We start from the raw sequence: 19,398 nt of genomic DNA, 5'->3' as shown, positions 1-19,398 counted from the left end.
AATACATATGTGAATTCAATTAATTATGTGAGTAATTCTCCACTTTTGCAAATGTATTCTGTTCTTAAAAGCTTAAATACAAAATAGGAACGGTCTAATATCATGAGAAGCCTTGTACATTTGCTGAACACCAGGAAAATCTTAAGAAGCACATCTCATTAAGTTCAAACCGAAGAGATTTCAGTCCCCCACCCCCCAGATTCTTTAAGGCTCATGTGGTCTCTCTCTCTAGTCATAGATCTAAGCACCGAAGCTCAGCAACTTCACTGCCACACTGATGGGCCACGCTGAGTGCGTCTACGACAAGCATGGGAGGATCATCCATCTGTTCATTCACTTAACATTTATTAGATACGGAGATACACAGGTGAGTAAGACCTGACCCCACGTACTAAGGAGTTCACAGTCTACTAGAGAAAACAAACCCAAAACAGACATTCATACAGCACGCTCCAGAAGTCCAGTGATAGAATGATTCCCCAGATATTCTGGAGACAGAGAGGTACAGAGGGCAACTGACCCATCAAGTGTGGAGCACCGACTTGAGTCTCAGAGACCTTAAGGGGAAGAGGACGGGACAGGAAAGGTGGGAAACAGGAAAAGGAAAACACACCATTTAACCGACCACGTTAACTTTCTGTCAGATGCCCAAACACAAGCGGTAAAAGTCATGACGTGATCTTTGCAAATATATCGAGACTTTTAATTGTAAGAACGAAATATCGCAATCTGCAACCTCCTGAGACACCCCTTCTCACTTCCTTTTTTTTTCCTGTCTCTTTCTCTCACACCCACTAAGAGAAAGAAAAGGCTTAACACATGTAACGAAAAGGAAACATAAGGACCTTCGCGGCAGTACTGACAAGTTTAGAGCCTGTGCCTCTCTTTCAGACGTGCTGCCTTCATCGGTCGCTTATTTTCTGTGGTGTCCACACCAGCCTCTCAGGCTTCACTCACGCCTGCTATTCCTTCTCACTGTCCCAACCCCTTTCATCTCGTCCCGCGCTCACCTCCCATGCCTACTGCAGAACCAGGCTCCAGCATTTAATGCCTGCTGTTTATTCGAAGTTGATGTTAGTGAGAACGAGCATATTTTTGTGTGTGCTAGAAGAACTTATAATGGCAGTTCTTTTTTTTCACAGCATAAAATCGACCCTTTAATCTGGAACTACAGTTATTATTGCTATTCTGATTTAGTTTCTTGAAGTCTTTAGTAAGAGTTTTTCATAAATAAAAATGACCCTGTCAGAAAAAAATTAAAATAATCATGCCATGTAGCAGAGAAAATATCTAATTTCTGGCTTTGTCAATGTTTTACTACACAATTCTTTGGTCCATTTAATCTCAGACCTTAAAGAATTCTTGAAATATACTATGTCACATAATTTAAAAAATAGTTTCCATATTTTTTTGCTCCATCTTTTGAAAATTATTTTACTAATTTGAAACTGATTAAACACATGTACGGATACAAAACATAAAATACAAAGCCATCTTTCAATTTAGTTCTTACATTAATCAGTTACCATTTTAATATTTACTTTGCATTAATTGCATCCCCGTAAGTTCAATTAACAAAACGTATGAATAATCAAATTGTGCTTGAACTTGGGAAGTCAGAGAAAGGAAAAACATGTGATTCCTTGTCTGGAATGTGATCACGAAGTCCTACTCACCAACAGGGAATGAATGGGAAAGGAAGGGAGAAGGGAAATAGCCCAGACAGTTAAAAGCAATAGTTAAAAGCAACATGTGAAATTAAAAAAAAAAAAATTATAAAGTTAATTTCACTTACAGTTAAAAGACTCCCTGAAAACAAGTGAGGTAAAGTCCTACTTCATCCCTGGATCCAAGAACCGAGTGGAAGTCCCGCTCCAGAGAGGCCTGGCAGTGCTAAAAGGAAGGAAGAAGGGCGTAAGATCTCGGAATCTGAGCGATGGAAGGCATGCCAGCTGCTCATCCTCCCACCTCGAGCACTTTTTAGAAAGTTAATCATCAAATTAAATGTTATAATCCAATTTCCAAAATTGTTCTACTCCACTTAAACTGCTGTCACCCGTAATAGTCTTACAGGCAAATGCATTCATTTCGAACATCATTCTCCTCAGATTCTGCACCATATGAAGGTCTTGATCATTTTTCCTGTTCCTGATAGGAACACAGCTGGCTCTTCTTTCTCTCGAATGCTACAGATGGAGCTCCTGTCCCTAACCACTCTCAGAACCATGGCTGCCCCCGAAGGCTTGGTCCTCAGTGCCCTGGCCTCTCTGCATACTCTTCCCTTAAAGAATCCAGCCATCACTTCTGGGATGACAAATTAGAAATTTCCCTCTTTGGCTAGACATTTCAACATGAGCTCTGGTACTACAGTTTCAACTACTTAGGAATTTCCCTTTAAATGTCCAAAACCAAACGAGCACTCTTATCTCCTCAAAACTGGTTTCTCTTTCCAGTTATTACATGCCTGTTTGTTCTGCAGATCTGGAAACCTTGAGATCATTTTTTCCTCTCATTTTCCTCTCCCTCATCATTCTGCTACATTCTTCCCATGTCCTACATCTCCTCTCTCCCAGCCGACTAATTCCATCGTAACTTTACTCCTGGATCACTTCACTAGGATCTTCCTCTCATTTCTTCCTTTTCTTCAATTCACCTTTGACACGGCTGCCAGATTAATTTTCCACTAGATACCACGGTTTGTTCCCTATTCAAAATCATGCCATCACGCCTCTTCTTCAGTATACACATAGTGTGGTGGTTTTAAAATACATTCCCAGATTCTTATTGACATTTCTCTCCTTAAAAGGAGGAGCCTGATCCTCGTCCCACTGAATGTGAGCTGAATTTACTGGCTTGCTTCTAAAGAATAGAACCGTAGCAATCATGCCCCCTGCTCCCAAATCCCTGCCCCACACAAACTGTTACAGATGATAAATGTTTACTGGTGTTCTAAGCACTACATTTGGAGTGATTTGTTACACAGCGATAGATTACTAATTCAGAAGGCTGAGGCGCAGTGAATCAGATCCACACACTTTAGGCACTCAAGGTCTTCCACTACCTGCCCTTACTTTATCTCTGAATAGAAACACTCTGTTTCAGTCTAAGGCCCGTTATTCCATTGACTTCACATGACGTGGTAAAATTCTGCCTCAACTTTAGCCTATGCTGATATCACAGGAAATGTCCCTCTTGATTCTGTCTACTAAACTAAATTTAATACTTTCTTTTAGGCTAACATCAAAGTCTACTTACCAAAGAAATTTTTCTGTTTCTTAGTGCATATAAACAAACATTTATCTGATTTCAAAAACTACATTTAAGTTATTTGAGGTAGAAATCATGGCTTTGTTATCTTTATATTCCCCATATTAATGAATAAATACATAGAACTTTTTGTTTAGAATCAACTTTCATGAAGTTCCTTTCAGAAAAAAACAAAGGTTAGAATGTCTTTTAACAATGGGCATATACAATACAGCTTACTTAACTTTAAAAAGTAGTTTGAGAAGGTTATCTGGTAGAATATATTACCCCCAAAATATACATGACCCATTCCATTTTCAGGAATCTCTTTTAAAGATACAGTAACAGAAGTAAGCAAAAATATAGGTACAAGGATATTTGCCCCAGAATTGTTTATCAAAGGGAAAAATAAGAAGTAACATGAAATATATCAACAGAGGAAAAATTAGGATACAACAGACTACCATGGATCCATTTTAACAAATGAAATAGGTCTATGCATCCTGACCCGTTCAGATCTCCATGTTACAAAGTAAAAAAAAAGCAAATTTCACAAAGAAAATATTTAATGATACATTTAACAAATGTATAAAACTCATCTGAAAAAAACTTTAAAACGTCCCTAAAATGACAAAAATGAAGCCTTTAACAAATAGACATTTCTTAGTTTGAAACAGAACAAGTCAACATCAAAAAAAAAGTCAGTTTTCCATAAATTTATAAGTTTAATGCAATCCCTTTAAATATATCAACTTCTTTTTACTGATCCTAGACAACTGATACTAAATCTCCTATTATAAATCCACAAACAGCCAGGAAAACACTAAAACACTAGAGGGGAAGACTAGTCCCTTCAGACATTAAATTACACTATAAAGCATCCATAATGCTTTATAGTAGACAAACCAGTGGAGTAATACGAAAAGTTCAAAAACAGACCCAAGTACAGATGAAACTTCAGTACGTATGTGATAAAAGAGACATATAAAAATCGCTGTGGCAAAAAATGGACCTTTTAGTAAATGGTTGAAACAATCGTTAACTATTTGGAAAACGGAAAAAAATAGATCCAATTTCATACTATACACAAAATCGATGCCAAATGAGTCAGGGATCTAAATGTAAAACAATGAAGCCACACAAGGACTAGAGGGCGGGAAAATGGTGAATTCTCCTCTAACCTTGATATAAGGAAAGGCGTGCTAACTATGACTTAAGTTAGAAGGAATAAAAGACTGATAATTTGATTCCAAAATAAATGACCAAAACTTCTCCACAAGACTGAAAATATCAACAAAAGAAAACAGATAAAATGGGAGAAAATATTTACGTCATATCACAGATAAAAAGCTAATATCCATAATACAGAGAAAAACTCTTAAAACTAAGGAAATAAAGACTAATAACTTGACAGAAAAATGGGCGAGGGACATGAATACACACACATACAAATACACACATATATATACATATACGTATACATATTCACAGATGTATATCCTCCCTTAAACATATGAAAAGATACTCAATTTCACTCAAAAGAAATACAAATGACAACTACATGGAAATGCTATTTCTCGCCTATCAGACTGGCAAAAATTAGACAGTATAAAATGTTGCTCTTGGCTAGTCACTCTAAAACACAGCTCCTTGAAGAAATGGACGCTTGCAGGGCTGAGGCGGAGAAAGTAAACAAGAAGGACCATTCTGTGCCAGAAAATGAGGATATGTCAAGGAGTGATGGGAATGTGTCAGAAGGATAAAGAAGCCAGCTCTACAGGGCTCCCACTGGTCAAATTTAGGACAATGTAAGCATTAACTAAGTTAATGAAGTAAGAAAAAGTAAGAATCCATATGTCTACACCGATGTAAATAAATAAAGGAATGTTCCTCTTTGTGGAAGGAAGTTAACAAATAAATGAAAAAAGAATGATGGAATTTTATATCACCATTAGGAAACCTAAGAATAATTGATTCAGGCAATAATCATCCATGGTTTCTAAGGCCTACAAGTAAGAGTAGTAACAGGGTATTTAAAACATCACTCCAAAGATAGTTACAGTCTGAAAATGGGGAAAGAGCAACTACACTGGGCAACCCTGGCAGACAGGGCCTTGACTAAGAGATCAAAGTCAACATCACCAGCAGCAGGACAAAAAGACATCGTGTGCCTCAGAATTCAATGCGCTGAGAACACAATGTCCCTTGGGTAGCAGCACTTCTGCCAAAAGTGCAAAACCTGAATCTAACCATGAGGAAAATTCCAACAAACCAAAATTGAAGGGCGTTCTAGTAAAATTGGCCTGTACTCTTCAAAAATGTCCATGCCATGAAACACAAAGACGGAGAAACTACTCCAGGTAAAAGGAGACCAGATGTATCCTATCATCTGTGATTTTTCTTCTTGTAAAGAAATTTTGTGGATAATTGACAGAATCTGACAGTTATGTACTTACATATTATCGTATCAATGCTAATTTCCTTTTTTTTTTTTTTTTGAAAAAGAATAAACTTAATAAATAAGGTGGAGGAAAAGTAAATTCTGGCATAATATGAATCTTATGATGAGGAAACATCATATAAACATAAAATAAGGACCTTTCTACTAAAAAAAGAAAAGACAGGTACCGAACTCTTCAGAAATGTCAATCTGATAAAGGCAAACTATGGAAATACTCCAGATTACAAGATATGAAACAGATATGATGACTAACTGTGATATATGACCCTAGACTGGATCTCATGTCGCAGGGGGGAAAAATATTACAAAGGATTTTATTATGCCAACTGACAAATATTTTAACTATGTAAATTTATGACATAATAACTGTTACGTAAGCAAATACCCCTTTCTTAGAAAATTCACACCAAAATATTTAAGGGTAACGGGCCATTATATATATAACATTTTCGAATGATTCAAAAATATATATATATACACACACATACACACATATACATACATAAAGAACAAAAAAATGCACAACTGATTAAATGAGAAAAAATGTTAATAGGTGAATCTAAGTAAAAATAGTTATTCTTTGCATTATCCTTGGGTTCCTTTGCAACTTTTTAATTTTTAATGGCCAACCTCTAAATGAAATTATTCTGAATTATCAAAAAAGATCAGTAATCTTTAAAAACAATACCAAGAGTTAGTGCTTAATACATTTTAACAATACTTGTTATTATTTAAGCATTCATTTGAGAGATAAAGTGTCTCAAAATGACCATGCTACATCTTCAGGAAAACACAACTGGAAAGAAGCTAAAATGTGCAAAAGAAATTCTACCACATGTGGGTAAGATCATAAGCTTCTCTAGAGTCAGGTTACCTGGCTCTGAACGTGGACTCCTAGGCCTGAGCTTTCCTAAACTTTGATTTTTCTCTTCTATAAAGTGGGAATAATAGTACCTATTCCCTAGGGTTATTGTGGATTAAAAGGATAACAGAAGAAAAATATCTTAGCAAAGTGCCCAATGAATGGTAAGCACTCATTATTATTATTGTTATTTCTGCGCTGTAACATATCTGGAATAGGGTAACGAAGCCTTTGATAACTGACTACAAAGGGAACTGGAGAAGAATTCATTGTGTTTACCCAGCACCACACTCTAGTAAAGATGCTCTGATTTTAGGCCCCAGGTTTTTAGGCAGAATAGCCCCACCGTGAAAAAAGTCCTTCTACAAATTCGCACGTCTTGATAGAACTGTCGATTGAAAAGACCCAGTTCTTCCCCATCTTATTTGTATGTTCACCAAGTAAAGTTACTATCTATATTCTATCCTTTCTGCAAGTTTACAACTGGCCATAGTACATCTGCCACTGTAAATTAACACAGGGGGCTATTCGGTCTCCTGTAAGCTTGCTTACCTTGGTTAGCTTCATTCAGTCTCACAATCCCCATCAACTCTGAATGAATTGATAAAATCACATTTTTTCACCTGCCAAGTCACACTCTAGATGCCTGATGGAACGGTGCTGAATTCCTCTCCTCTCAAGGGCCTGCCTGAGCAATCAGTGGCTTCCCTCCGGGCCGAATTTAACTACCACTACTGAAATGTTAACTTTCCAGAAGCCTCAATCAAGGACAGACCATCTGTCTGCACTGACCCCAGGATGCGTAATGGACACTGGGAGCAATTCAACACTCACTGCCAATCAATAACTTTGTGTTCATTATACAAAAATAGAAAATAAACAGTGGCTGAGTTAACTTGGAAATTAACCTTTCATGCAATTTATTTCAAAACACTGCAAAACAGCAATTTTTAAGGATAAAACCATACAAGTTCACCATATAATTATACAAAATCCATCACATGAAATAATCAAATTGCTATCAGATGGAAATAATTTACTAATAACAGATTTCTAGTATTTTCTCAACAAAAGTTTCATGTCATCTTTAGTAAAACCCAAGAATCTGTCTTTTAAGAAAATATAAACATTATTCTTATATGTTTTTTTCTTAGCAGCTTTTTAAACATATTTATGATCTTTTATCATTAAAGGCAGTACGAATGTATACGCAATATAAATTCTGAGTCCCATTTGCCATTTTCTGTATTCTTCTACTGAAATAAACTACAAACTTCTCTTCTTCCTTCTCATTCTTAGAGGAGGAATAAATTATCTTTACTCTAAGAGGACGATAGAATATACAAACTCTTACTCTTTCTTTATGCTTTCCTGGGTGAAATCCCCAGACTTCCTGGATATCAGACCTCCATTTAAGTCCCTCCTCTCCACACCAGCAGTTCCTGGAAAAAAACCTTCTTACATCGTGAACACACCTTTTTCATTAAGTGGCACAAGCAGCAAATTTCCCTTCAAATTAGGAAAAATAAAAATTTTCCTCCATCTTCCTCACTTCAGGCCCTAATCTCCAAATTTCTTTAGGACATAAAGAGAAGTATTATCTCACATGCTACATAGCTAATAATAGTATCAACATAAGTCTATGCTTGTTTATTCAATTTTCAAAAGGTTACAAAAGGATACTCGGGGAAAAGTTGCCATGTCCTCCAGCTACCTACTTCCTTCTCTTAAACGCATGAAATGTTATAGTTTGTTTTTTATGTTTCCAGAAATATATCTATAGATATCTATACATACGACTTTATAAACTTTTATACTCTTCTATGCCTTGTTCTTACTTAAGATTTTACCTTCAAGAATATAGCTATCAGAATATAATGAGCTCCCTCTTTCTATTTTTATGGCTATATATGACTTTTTAAATATGTATAAACCAGTTTCCATGGCTCTGGTCTCTTGTCCCACCAAAACACTCACTACACATTGTGCCAGACAAGTTTCCTTGATTTTAGAAAAGAAAAATAAATATTTTCTATATATTAGACCGTGTTAATATATTAATGCTAAACTTCTTAGGTACAATAATCGTATTGTGGTTATACTAAGGAAAATCCTCTCTAGCAAGTATTTGGAAGTAAAACGTAATGGTTTCTGCAACTTACAGTGAAGTGGTTAACAAAGTAACACAAATATACATACCACATTTGCTTCAAAACACACACATACACAGTACAGGTAAGTGCCGCAAAAAAGGTAACAATTGTTTAATCTAGAAAAGGTCACATAGGTGTTCAGAATGTTACTTTTCTAAAAATGTTAAATTTTCAAAATAAAAAGATGAGGTAAGAGGTTTCTGGTACTTCCAAAGAGTCCACTAATTTGCTATGTTTTATTCAATTTATTTAATCTCTGAATTCCCAGCCCGTGTGCAAACCTAGCCCACCCCTATCACCTGAACTCTCCCAAAGAAAAGTAAAACGAGTCCTTTAGCTAGTCTTAACTATTGGTCCTTCGAACTGCTCAAATTTCACGGCCCCTTTGGGTCTTTCCCCTACTGCTTCAGTCCCTCCTCTCTCCTCGTCTAGATCAATCTTCAGGGTCAGATTAACCGCATCTCACCATTTCGGGGCCCATGCACTGGAAACCCAGGCAAAGGGTTAAACATCTAGAGGAAGAAGCTCCTAATGAGTATGATGAGTACTTCCTTTTGTACCTCCCACAGCATCCAGCTCAATGTGATGCACGAAATAGGTGTTCACAGATTTTATGAAAAGAATGGGTTTCCCCAAACATGGGAAGGTCCCAACGCTCAGTCACGGTCTTCTTAGAAAAGCATCTCCAGCCTCCTCCACTTTTTCTCCAATGCTTTACACTCATCTCACCTTCCCTAGCCTTCCATTCTTCTCTCCGATACAATGACAGATTATCCCACTGAGAACAGAAGAATCTGTTCTATAATCCCAAATAAAGCAACTGCAGAAGTTAGAACAGCTAAATTCTCTTAAATTTGATTTATGTAACGTGACTCTCCGACACTATAATAAACTATAAACAATTTGAAAAAAAATTCCTCTCAATTACCTATCTATGGAATGTTCCTTCATAGTATGGGAGACCTGCCTCTGAATGTGCGTTTTTCAGTTCATGAGGATGATGCTAAAGACACTTGAATACAGAGGCGACCATCATGTTGACAACAACCTGTATCTAACAACATCACACTTGGGAAAAGATGATTCCCTAACAAAAAATACAAGTGATACCTATTAAAAATAGGAACAAGAGCTATTTGAAATGGGACACGAATTGCAACTGCACAAATGTACAATGAAAGAATCTAAATCTATTTTAATTTTCTCTCCTGAATACAAGTCACAGACCTGGAAGGGACCTTAAAGTTCAACTCTCCCAAAACAGAGATCCAAAGAGGTTAAACACAGAGTCCAACCTCTTATAACTAATAAGGTCAAGCCAGGTTTAGAACCCACATACTCTCCTCGGGTTTCTCTGCCCATTTTACCTCCAAATTTCATAAATTTAACTTTCTTTCCCAAAAAAGCGGAGTGGATAAGGATGTGGAAGACCTAATTGCGGGCATCTAGGCCACTGACCAGATGTGTAAAATTAAGTAACTGACTTCATCTATAAATTTAGACTAAATTAAACGAGCTCTGAATCGTCTCACTGCTAGAATACAATCTGACCTTTGATAGTGGTGTAAGTAGTAGTTGGGTATTTAAAACAAATTTGATGCTGTCATTTTTTTATACCAAGCTTCGTTACAGTTTAAGCAATTTAAAGACATTATTTTAACCCAAATATCATCTTTACTGAAAATTTCATAAGTAGAAAAGAATCCTGAAATTCAGCAACTACATGATTACTATTACCTAAATTTTAGTAGAATGTCCTTTAGCACAAAATTTAAACTTCAGTCCAAAACCTATCTGAATGTCTATTTAAATATCCCAAAGAGTTTGGGAACGTCTACATTTCACACCTATTTTCCATTCAACATAAAGTATGCTACATAAACACATTAAACTCGTTAGAAATAGTTTGCACCAGTGTGGAATTTTACACATTACACACAACTTTAAATATCCAAATAAAACTTGTCTTTAGCTCTGGTCTGCCATTAGTCAGACTAAAATAAGATGCCTGTGGTAACTATAGGATGTTACAAGGCTATCCATGACAGGAAGGAGAAAAAACCAAAAGAGGAAGAAAGAAGAACAAAAGAAACAGAAAAGAACCGCAAAAGAAAAAAAAAAGGTGGGGGGGGGGGCGAATTATGAGAGTAAAGAACACAGAAAGCAAAGAGAATAAAGGAGGAGAGGAAAGGCCAAAAATGGCTTGTCGGTAGCCTAGGGCCACAGTGTGCCAGCATCCCGCGAACATGTCAAATAGACTCCAGACACCTTTAAAAACTTTTTTGTTTGTTTTCTTTTGTTTAGTTTTGGACAGGAAGTTTGCCCAGAAAGGACGTGGTTACCTGCGCCTGCTGCTAAACTCCACATGGAGGATGAAGAGGATTCCAGCGCAAGAAAAGTAACACAGGAAGAGCTTTAATCTGAAATACACTAGACAGTTTACCTGGGGAGTCCAGCACCTGACACGTTTCTGGTAAGTAATCAACCTTCCCAGAGCTTGGATCTCTTAACTCCGCAAAAAGAGTGATGATCCAAAAAGATGTTCTAGTAAGTAATAAGTATATTTGTACAATTGCAATTCGGTGCTCTCCAAAAACAACCAAGAAAACAGTCAGAAGGGGGCATTTCCTGTCAGACTCTGGGGGTGCACGGCTTCAACGTGCAGGCCCCTTCCTGAGTCAAGGGGACGGGACCATCGGACACAGACTGAGCCCAGGATATCACGCCACCATCACATCCCCCACACAAGAGCAAATGCTCTCCAACTATCATACGGACAATCGTTTAAAAAATCTTTTTAAAGCAAATCTGTTATTGGGATATTTTAGAATCTCAAATTATCTTGTTACTGAACAATATTCTGCATATGGTATGAAATGACTAAATAGCCTGTTGATTTATTAAGCCTATGAAGTCCTTGTTCCAAACTGCTGACAAATTGACGCAGATCTATGGCAAAGAGCAAACTTCTATGTGACTTCTCAGAAGACTTGAATTAGTAGCAGAAAGAATCTTAATTTCAAACCCTTTAAAAGTGAGGGGAAAGTGGGACTTTGATATCTTTTCCCATGAAAATGGGAAAAGCCCATAAACGAAACAGTTAATGTTTTACAAACTAGCTGAAGAGCATAACACAGACGACAGATTTCAAAGATAAAATCTACAAAAAGGCTATGAATGACATTTTATTGAAAAATACTTTTCACTTTTTGCTATCAAGTACCTGCATTTTCATGCAACAATCGCTATAAACTGAAGAGTCATCACAAAGTTTTTTGGAATAGCGCCTATAAAAGGTAAGTATTATACAATTTTGAAATGCAAAAAAAAAAAAAAATAGGAAAAGATGAAGGACTATTTAATCTCTGGAAATAAACAAAAGGTAATTATAGATTTTTAGAAAATGGACAATATGTGCAAGAATGCATGTTACATCAATATAAAAGCAGAAAGCAAAACAATCTTCAGTGACCTTGACAATAAACAGATAAGTAGCTTGGTGTAGTTGTGAACATTACAAAAAGTTTCAGTACAAACAAAAATTCCCCTAGAAATAAAAAAAAAAAAAGAAAAGAAAAAAAGAGAGAAACAAGCACTCAAGGTCACAGGCCGCATACAATTCTGCCAGAGAAAGATCTGAGGTAACACTTTTTCCGAGTTGTTTAAGAATTTACAGACATATTAAGCACTTTCCCAGAAACTCCCCTTGTTGTCAAAATAACATCAACAAGGATAAGCAGCAACAGAATCTTCCAAACGGGAGTGCTCAGGTTCAGCTGTTGGGTGTTCTGCTTCAGACAGCCCAAATAAGGAGGGGAGTGCCCTTGACCATCCCTAACCCCTGAAGGAAAAAGCAGCCGGCCTCATCACATTCTGAGGAGTGCTTGATCTCCTGATCCTGGGATTCAACCTCCCACCCCGCACTGAGAGCAGCCTTGCTTATTTAACAGGTGTCTTTCAATAAGCTAAAGTGCCACGATGTGAATAAACTCAGTCACAGCACTTTTAGGGCCAGAAACACCTTACTCCACTAAGCCCTCATTTTATAGCAGCCTCTGGCACAGGCTGGGACACTCCCCCAAGGCCCAGTAACTGGTGGGAACTAGAATCCAGGGGAAAAGACTGTAAAGCACAGTATCCAAAGAGGCAGGTATCCACTAATCATTATTGTCAACACGACTCTACCCCAATACTCTTTCCACCAAACTAAGATCAGCCACAGCACAGAAGAGAACTTTGGACAGGAAAAAGAAGAGGAAAATGTAAAGGTAGCACTGTAAAGAAAAACCACAGAGAGGTTTGGCCAATCAAAAGTCAGCATGAGAAGCCAAAAACCTGACTGTGAGAGAAAGAAAAGTCAGAAGTTGTAAGAAAAGACCCTCAACCGATGTGGGAGGGCAAAGACAGGCGTTGCCAAGTGCCAGTGTCATTACACACAAGAAAAATATTAAGTGTCAACTCTCAAAAGTAACGGTCTCCAACCTTTTTGACACCAGGGACCTGTGCTCCTATGAGAATCTAATGCCTGGTGATCTGCGGTGGAGGTGAGGGTGGAGGTGAGGCTGTGATACCAGCTCTGGGGAGCAGCTGCGAACACAGATGAAGCTTCGCTCCTTCACCCTCCACTCATCTCCTGCTGTGCGGCCCAGTATGGGCCGTGGCCTGAGGGCTGTGGACCCCTGCTCGAAAGCATAGGAGGCTTTTAAAAGGTTCTGGGGATGGAGGACAAACTCCAAGAAGTATGGGGCGAGGGGAATCAGACAGCAAGCTTCCATCCCTCTGGCTGCTCAGTGAAAACTGGCCCATGGGCCATCCCCCGCCCTGTCATGCAGACTGCTATCCCCAGCCTCAAACTGTCAAGTCTGAAGAATTCAAAACAGGGTCACAGATAGAGTTACGAAGATTATGTCACAGACGTTCGAGTCAAGAAATGACTGTAGATCTGAGTAGCAAATAACGTGTAGTTCTTTTCAAAGAAATAAACAGTAGCTTAAAAATCTAAGGTCATATCCATAAAATATAGTCCAAAATCAATTATACGGATACTAAGATTCTAGGTTCAACTATTTTATAAAAACAGTTAGAAAACGGGGAATTTCAAGATAAAACTGAAACTAGTAGATAGTGGAAAGCAGTGAGATCTCCTGGCCCCAACCCAGCTTTGTGGCCTGTGCAACACATTATTCGTTTCCTAATCCGTAAAACACACCCAATAATAAGCATCACATATGCCTTCCAGGAATTTGACTGAAACTAGTTAATAACCATAAAGCAATCTAAAAAAGTTAGCACTGCATGAATCCTTGGCATAACTTGGAAAGGCATTTGATATAAGTCAAATAATAGCGTCTGGTGATGTTCTGAAGTATTCACCAGAAACGGTAAGGAAAACTCATTAACTCATTTTCTAACAAAGCAGCCTGTGCTATTAACACATTAAGTTTTTAGAACATTTAAACACTTATAATTTTTCATTTTTACCCTCCCATGCCTTAGTTCTCACTTATTTCTTTTTTTACTTCCTTTCTCTCAGATAAAAAATATTTTTCCCCAAAAATCCTATTACTCCTTTTTCCCTAGTAAATTCACTCCCATTTGAAAGTACTGTCACGCCTCACTTCAACTCACCTCAAACCTTGAAAGCATCGCACTTGGGAGTCTACTTTAATCGGAAATGTTTCCAGAGCACCAGTTGTTACAGTGCCTGGCATCTCTGGGACTCCCCCCCCTCTCCCCCAAAAAAATGCTCCTCTACCCCACAAACATACACTGTGGATAAGAATAGTGTGGTTTTAAGACATCTCCTAGTATTTCCATTTCCTTCCCACCAGATTTAAGCCCCAGGGCCCCTTCCTTTAGAAACTGCAGAGCCTCCACTCTTCCCGAAAGTCCTCAAAATAGGGGATGGCCGTGCCCTGACTTACTCTTCATCCTCGTGACGGGCATCTCCTTCCTGCAACTATGATTCTTCTATGAAGCAGTGAAGTATCTTCAGAGGGCATCCAGGTAATGCTACCAGAGTCTACTATGAACCCAAACCCAGAGTTTTAACTAGGAAAAGATCTCTGTCTCATAAAAAAAGCATTTCATTTAGTGAGCCCACATTATGTAATGTGCCTCATCGTACCCTGCAGCTGTACGTTAAAAGACACTGGTTAGATTTGATATAACATTTAGGTTTAAGGAGCTGCAAATAGTCTTATCACTTAATAACATCAGAAATATATCAATGTATTTTAACTGGAGACTTCTACTACTAGACAGGAATACCAAATTTGAGTTTAAACAGATCCAAAGTTTTTGCAAAATACATGGGATTTTCAAGAAACTCTCCAAATAAAATTAATTAACCCATTTCAAATTTTTAAAATGCAGTTTGCCATAAGGCAATCTTTAAACGATGTAACAGTGCAGAAATCAAAGGACAGGTGCTTCGTTTTATTTCTTGAAAAGGAGGAGGAAAAGCATAGAACCATAGAACTTTGGAAGAGATTTCAAAATGCAGCCCTCTGACCAGCAAAATCAGCATCACCTAGAAACTTGTAAGAAATGCAGGTTATTAGGCCCACTCTAAAAGTCAGAAACTCTGGGGTGGGGTCCAGAAATCTGGGTTTTAACAAGCCCTTGGTGATTCTGATACTCACGAAAGTTTGAGAACCACAGATCCAATCCAACCACGCCACTGACAAGAAACATACGAAGCCAGTAACTTTATCAATTCTTATATCAAGCTAGTGACCAAGGTCAGTAGACACAGTTTTCAATAACCTTTTGAAATAATTCTTAAACTACATACTTGAATCCAAGTAGCCCAATAGGATCTAGACCGAATACATCCTGCTCTACTGCAGTATGAATTCTTATAGTGCTGCTATATAAGTTAGACAGGTGGGCAGATATAAATTTTAAGTATTTACGTTTTCATGAGTAGTTTACATTTAAAACCTGAAAAGAGACTTCACATTACTGACCTCTCCACCAGAACAGCATTTTAAACCTCACAGGCATTATTTGTTTGGTTGGTTAAGTTGACTTTTGTTACAGACAGCAGTGGTGGGTTTTGTCTCAATATGGCTGTCTTGGTTTGGCTTTGAGGGCAACGGCAGTAATGTATGGGACACATGGCTGATAGTTTGTTTTTGGTTTGTGGGCTCCCCTCATACCCCACACCAAAGGTGTTCGAAGAGCTATCATAAAGGACAAAGAGGCCAGAAATTGCTAAAAGAGAAAGTAACGCCCCCTCAAAAAAACAAAACAAAACAAACTTCATATGTTATTCTTGGATGCATCATGAATTTTTTTAAACAAGAGACTTAATTTTCACGTATGTTTTACTTACTCTAGTATAAAACGGGTGTTTTCATTTGTGGAACAAAGAGTGGCAGGATGATAAGAGGCTAGCCTGTGTCCTAGGAACGAGGACAGGCCTATAATCCAGCCACACATAACACCACGAAGTACGTAAGCCTGATGCACAGCCCCGAGGGCAGCCTGTGCATCATCTTCTACGAGTTCTGCACCACATATTAGGCTGTGTCATCAGCCCACCAATGGAGCATCTACCATGTCCAAGGAAATCTACAATTTTCAGCCTTACAGCCTTCATTTTAAACAGATGTTTGATGTATCTCATACCTCTATGCATAAATATGTCAGTCTAGTAGTAGTTATCTGCACAACTAAACATGTGTTTCTATTTATGTTTAAATATCTCCTCTGAGAAATTTACAGTTCGGGTGTTAGGATTACCGCAGACTGAGACATAGAGATTTAAGAGGTAAATGTTTCCATTCCTGTTTCTCAAACCGAAGCTGTTTTCTCAATGTCAGGCTATCCTAGAGATATTTCAGTCCTCTTTTCAGAATCCGTTAATACATATAATCACCTTCGATTTTACAAACCAAGTTTTCTAACTAACATGGTTCAGTGCCTGATTTCATTTTTCTGAAATAATCACGGACAAGTGCACAAATAGAAACAACTACTGTTTGATGTACACTTCCTACTCCCTGTATGACCTGAGCAACAAATCTGCTTGTGACTTTATTTTTCAATCCATCATCAAATAAGAGTAAGAATTCCTGCTACATATCTTACAAGAAAGAAATCAGTCACTGAGTTAATAATTCCTCTGGAGAGATTGCATTCCTTGGAAGAACACAGTGCAGTTACTGGTACCACTACTGACTGTCCTCTTCAGCTCCACAACATACCTTCAGAAGCTAAATGAGGCAGGTTAAATTGTTTGAACTTTCATTCATTCAACAAACACTTATGAGCACTCACTATGTGTCAGGCACTAGGGATACGATGACCACTAAGATAAGTATAGTGCCCACTCTTCACAACACATCTTAGAGAAATACTGCTTAGCTTACAGGGCTTCCATTTAGTTTATACGCTATGGGGTCAAATCCATTTGATTTGTAAACAATTACTCAGTTCATAATTACTCAGAATCGCTCCACTCTGCTCCTAAAAAAGGGAGAGCACATAAACTACATGAAAAGCTCAAAAATCCTCTATCACCACACTGCCAGGTACAGTACCCACTAGCCACCTGTGACGATTTATATTTAAATCAGCTCCTGTGTCACACTAGCCATGCTTAAAGTGTTCAATAGCCTCAAGTGGCTAGTGACTATCACGTCTAAGTCATTGAAAACATATTATCATAATCATTTTTCTCTCATCCCAGAAAAGCTCTACAGGACAGTGCTGCTCTACAAATATCTCTGGTAATACTAAATCTGAAAGTCACAGTGTCATGAAATGTGATCAAGCACCCGGACGCGGCTATGGCACATAAAAGTATGTCCTTCAATAATGTTGTGCCATTTCTTCCTTCCTAAAGCTGAGAAGTGATAATGTTGAGTTATCTCTCCCAGTATACTTGGGTAACCAGGAAAATTTTCCGGCTAGGCAATTGGCCAATCGAGAATGAACTGGGAAATAAGTGAAAAACAATACATTTTGCCTCATACTTCCTATTCCTTTCACAAGACGTGTTGGTGGTATTTCGTATTTTCTGTGCAAGGATGTGTTTTAAGCCTAGGAGCCAGCAGCAGAGGAGGTGAGAACAGTTAAGAATGAAGACGGGTGACGCAGGCAAACACCGACACAAAGAATACAACTCAAATTCAATGGGGACCCGTGTAATAAACCTAAGTACCTACTGCGTGCCAGTGACACACAGTTAAAAAATCACCATGTCCAACTTTGATGAGCTCAATTTAGTAGGGGTATCCAACCCGTAAATAAAAACGGTGTGACATGTTGGGATAAATGAAGTTGAGACAAGTATGTCCAGACACAGAGGTAACAAACACAGGGAGAGTATTTTTAAAATGTTTTCTGAGGAGAAACCAGAGGAAATTTCACCGAAGGAGGTACCCAAGAAGCACAATGGGCAACGCAGGCAGAGCTGTGCAAAGGAACCACGAGTGGTTTGGCGATGCTGGAGGAAAGTGTCTTTGGTGGTCACCAGGGCTCGGAATGAGAACAGACGGAAGGAGATGGGGCTAAAGAGCTATTTCCATGCCAGACACCAACATATGACACGACACTATGTCAGGCTTGCCTTGTAGGTCTGTAAACTCTCCTCACCAAAACTGCAAGCAACATGAAAACAATCCCTAAAACTTCCTAAGTAATAGACCTACGTCTGCCATATAACTAACAATATCACACAACAATCGGTCAGAATACCAAGATGTTTCTTTGTGACACACTACTGTTTAGTAATACATATTTAATAATACAAAAACATTTTCATTGGATCCCTTTGTTTTCAGGGAGGGAACAAATCTGTTTCCTGTGAGTTTTATTTGGAATACCCTTACAGGATATTGAACACATGAACACATTTTCAAAACAAACGATTATCCCCACATCTGAAGATTTCCACTAAGAGTTTACCTGACCGGGAGACAAATGAAATAAATCAAAGTGAGAAGGGGGCTTGCAGAAGAGATGCTTTTATACCCCGGACAAGAGAAGTTATTTTCCTCCAAAATTTTCATGGCAGAATTTCAGCTACTCTGTACACTGCCTTGCACTTTAGGCCACATACAGCCTGTGACAGCCAAAACTGTTAAGTATCACGCCGCATAACATAAAGGACTTCTGTGGCTGCGCATGTAAATTCTTGGAAAATATCTGCATCTTCTGGACTCTTCCCTTCACTCTACACATATATGCAAGTCTCAAAATAAACAAAACTTGTCTAGAATTTCTTCTCTTCAAACTCCTGGGGTCCCCTCTCTCTTCTCTTCACAAAAAAAAACTCCTTGAAAATGTTAATAGCCTATATAGGTCTTAAAGGACTCACCAAGTGATTCTTCTCCTTTTAACACAAGCAAAACTTACCATGTAAAAATACATGTATTATATAACCTTGCTGGCCCACAGGCAAATATATAACTCTTCCTATTCACACACACGTGGCCCTTAAGTAAAAGTATATTTCCAAGGCAGCATATGCAATGATTGAAAGTATGAATTCTGGAGTCACTCTCCTGAGGTACTAGTCAGGGATCGTCACTGATCAACTCTTAACCTCCCAAGCTTCAATAGCTCAACTGTAAAATATTTCAAATACGTATACATATATCCATGTCTCTGTAGCCACAATGCCAGTACATAGTGACCCCCATCTAGTGACAGATCAGTATGTT

The 19,398-nt window shown here is 38.1% G+C and overlaps 1 long non-coding RNA gene across 11 annotated transcripts in view; it reads right to left on the bottom strand.

The window, feature by feature from the left end:
- Nucleotides 1–19,398, bottom strand: part of LOC107512825 — a 187,055-nt gene that overhangs the window by 162,994 nt on the left and 4,663 nt on the right. For all 11 annotated transcript variants that reach the window (XR_001597400.2, XR_004954106.1, XR_001597397.2 and 8 more), the window contains one exon: nucleotides 1,796–1,893. This is a non-coding gene — a long non-coding RNA (uncharacterized LOC107512825). The remainder of the gene's footprint in view (nucleotides 1–1,795; nucleotides 1,894–19,398) is intronic.

The sequence above is a fragment of the Rousettus aegyptiacus genome, unplaced genomic scaffold (genome assembly GCF_014176215.1).
Source record: "Rousettus aegyptiacus isolate mRouAeg1 unplaced genomic scaffold, mRouAeg1.p scaffold_m13_p_13, whole genome shotgun sequence".
NCBI classification, from domain to species: Eukaryota; Metazoa; Chordata; class Mammalia; order Chiroptera; family Pteropodidae; genus Rousettus; species Rousettus aegyptiacus.
Note: the sequence above shows the minus strand (reverse complement) of the source record. Positions and strands in the feature narration are given on the sequence as shown.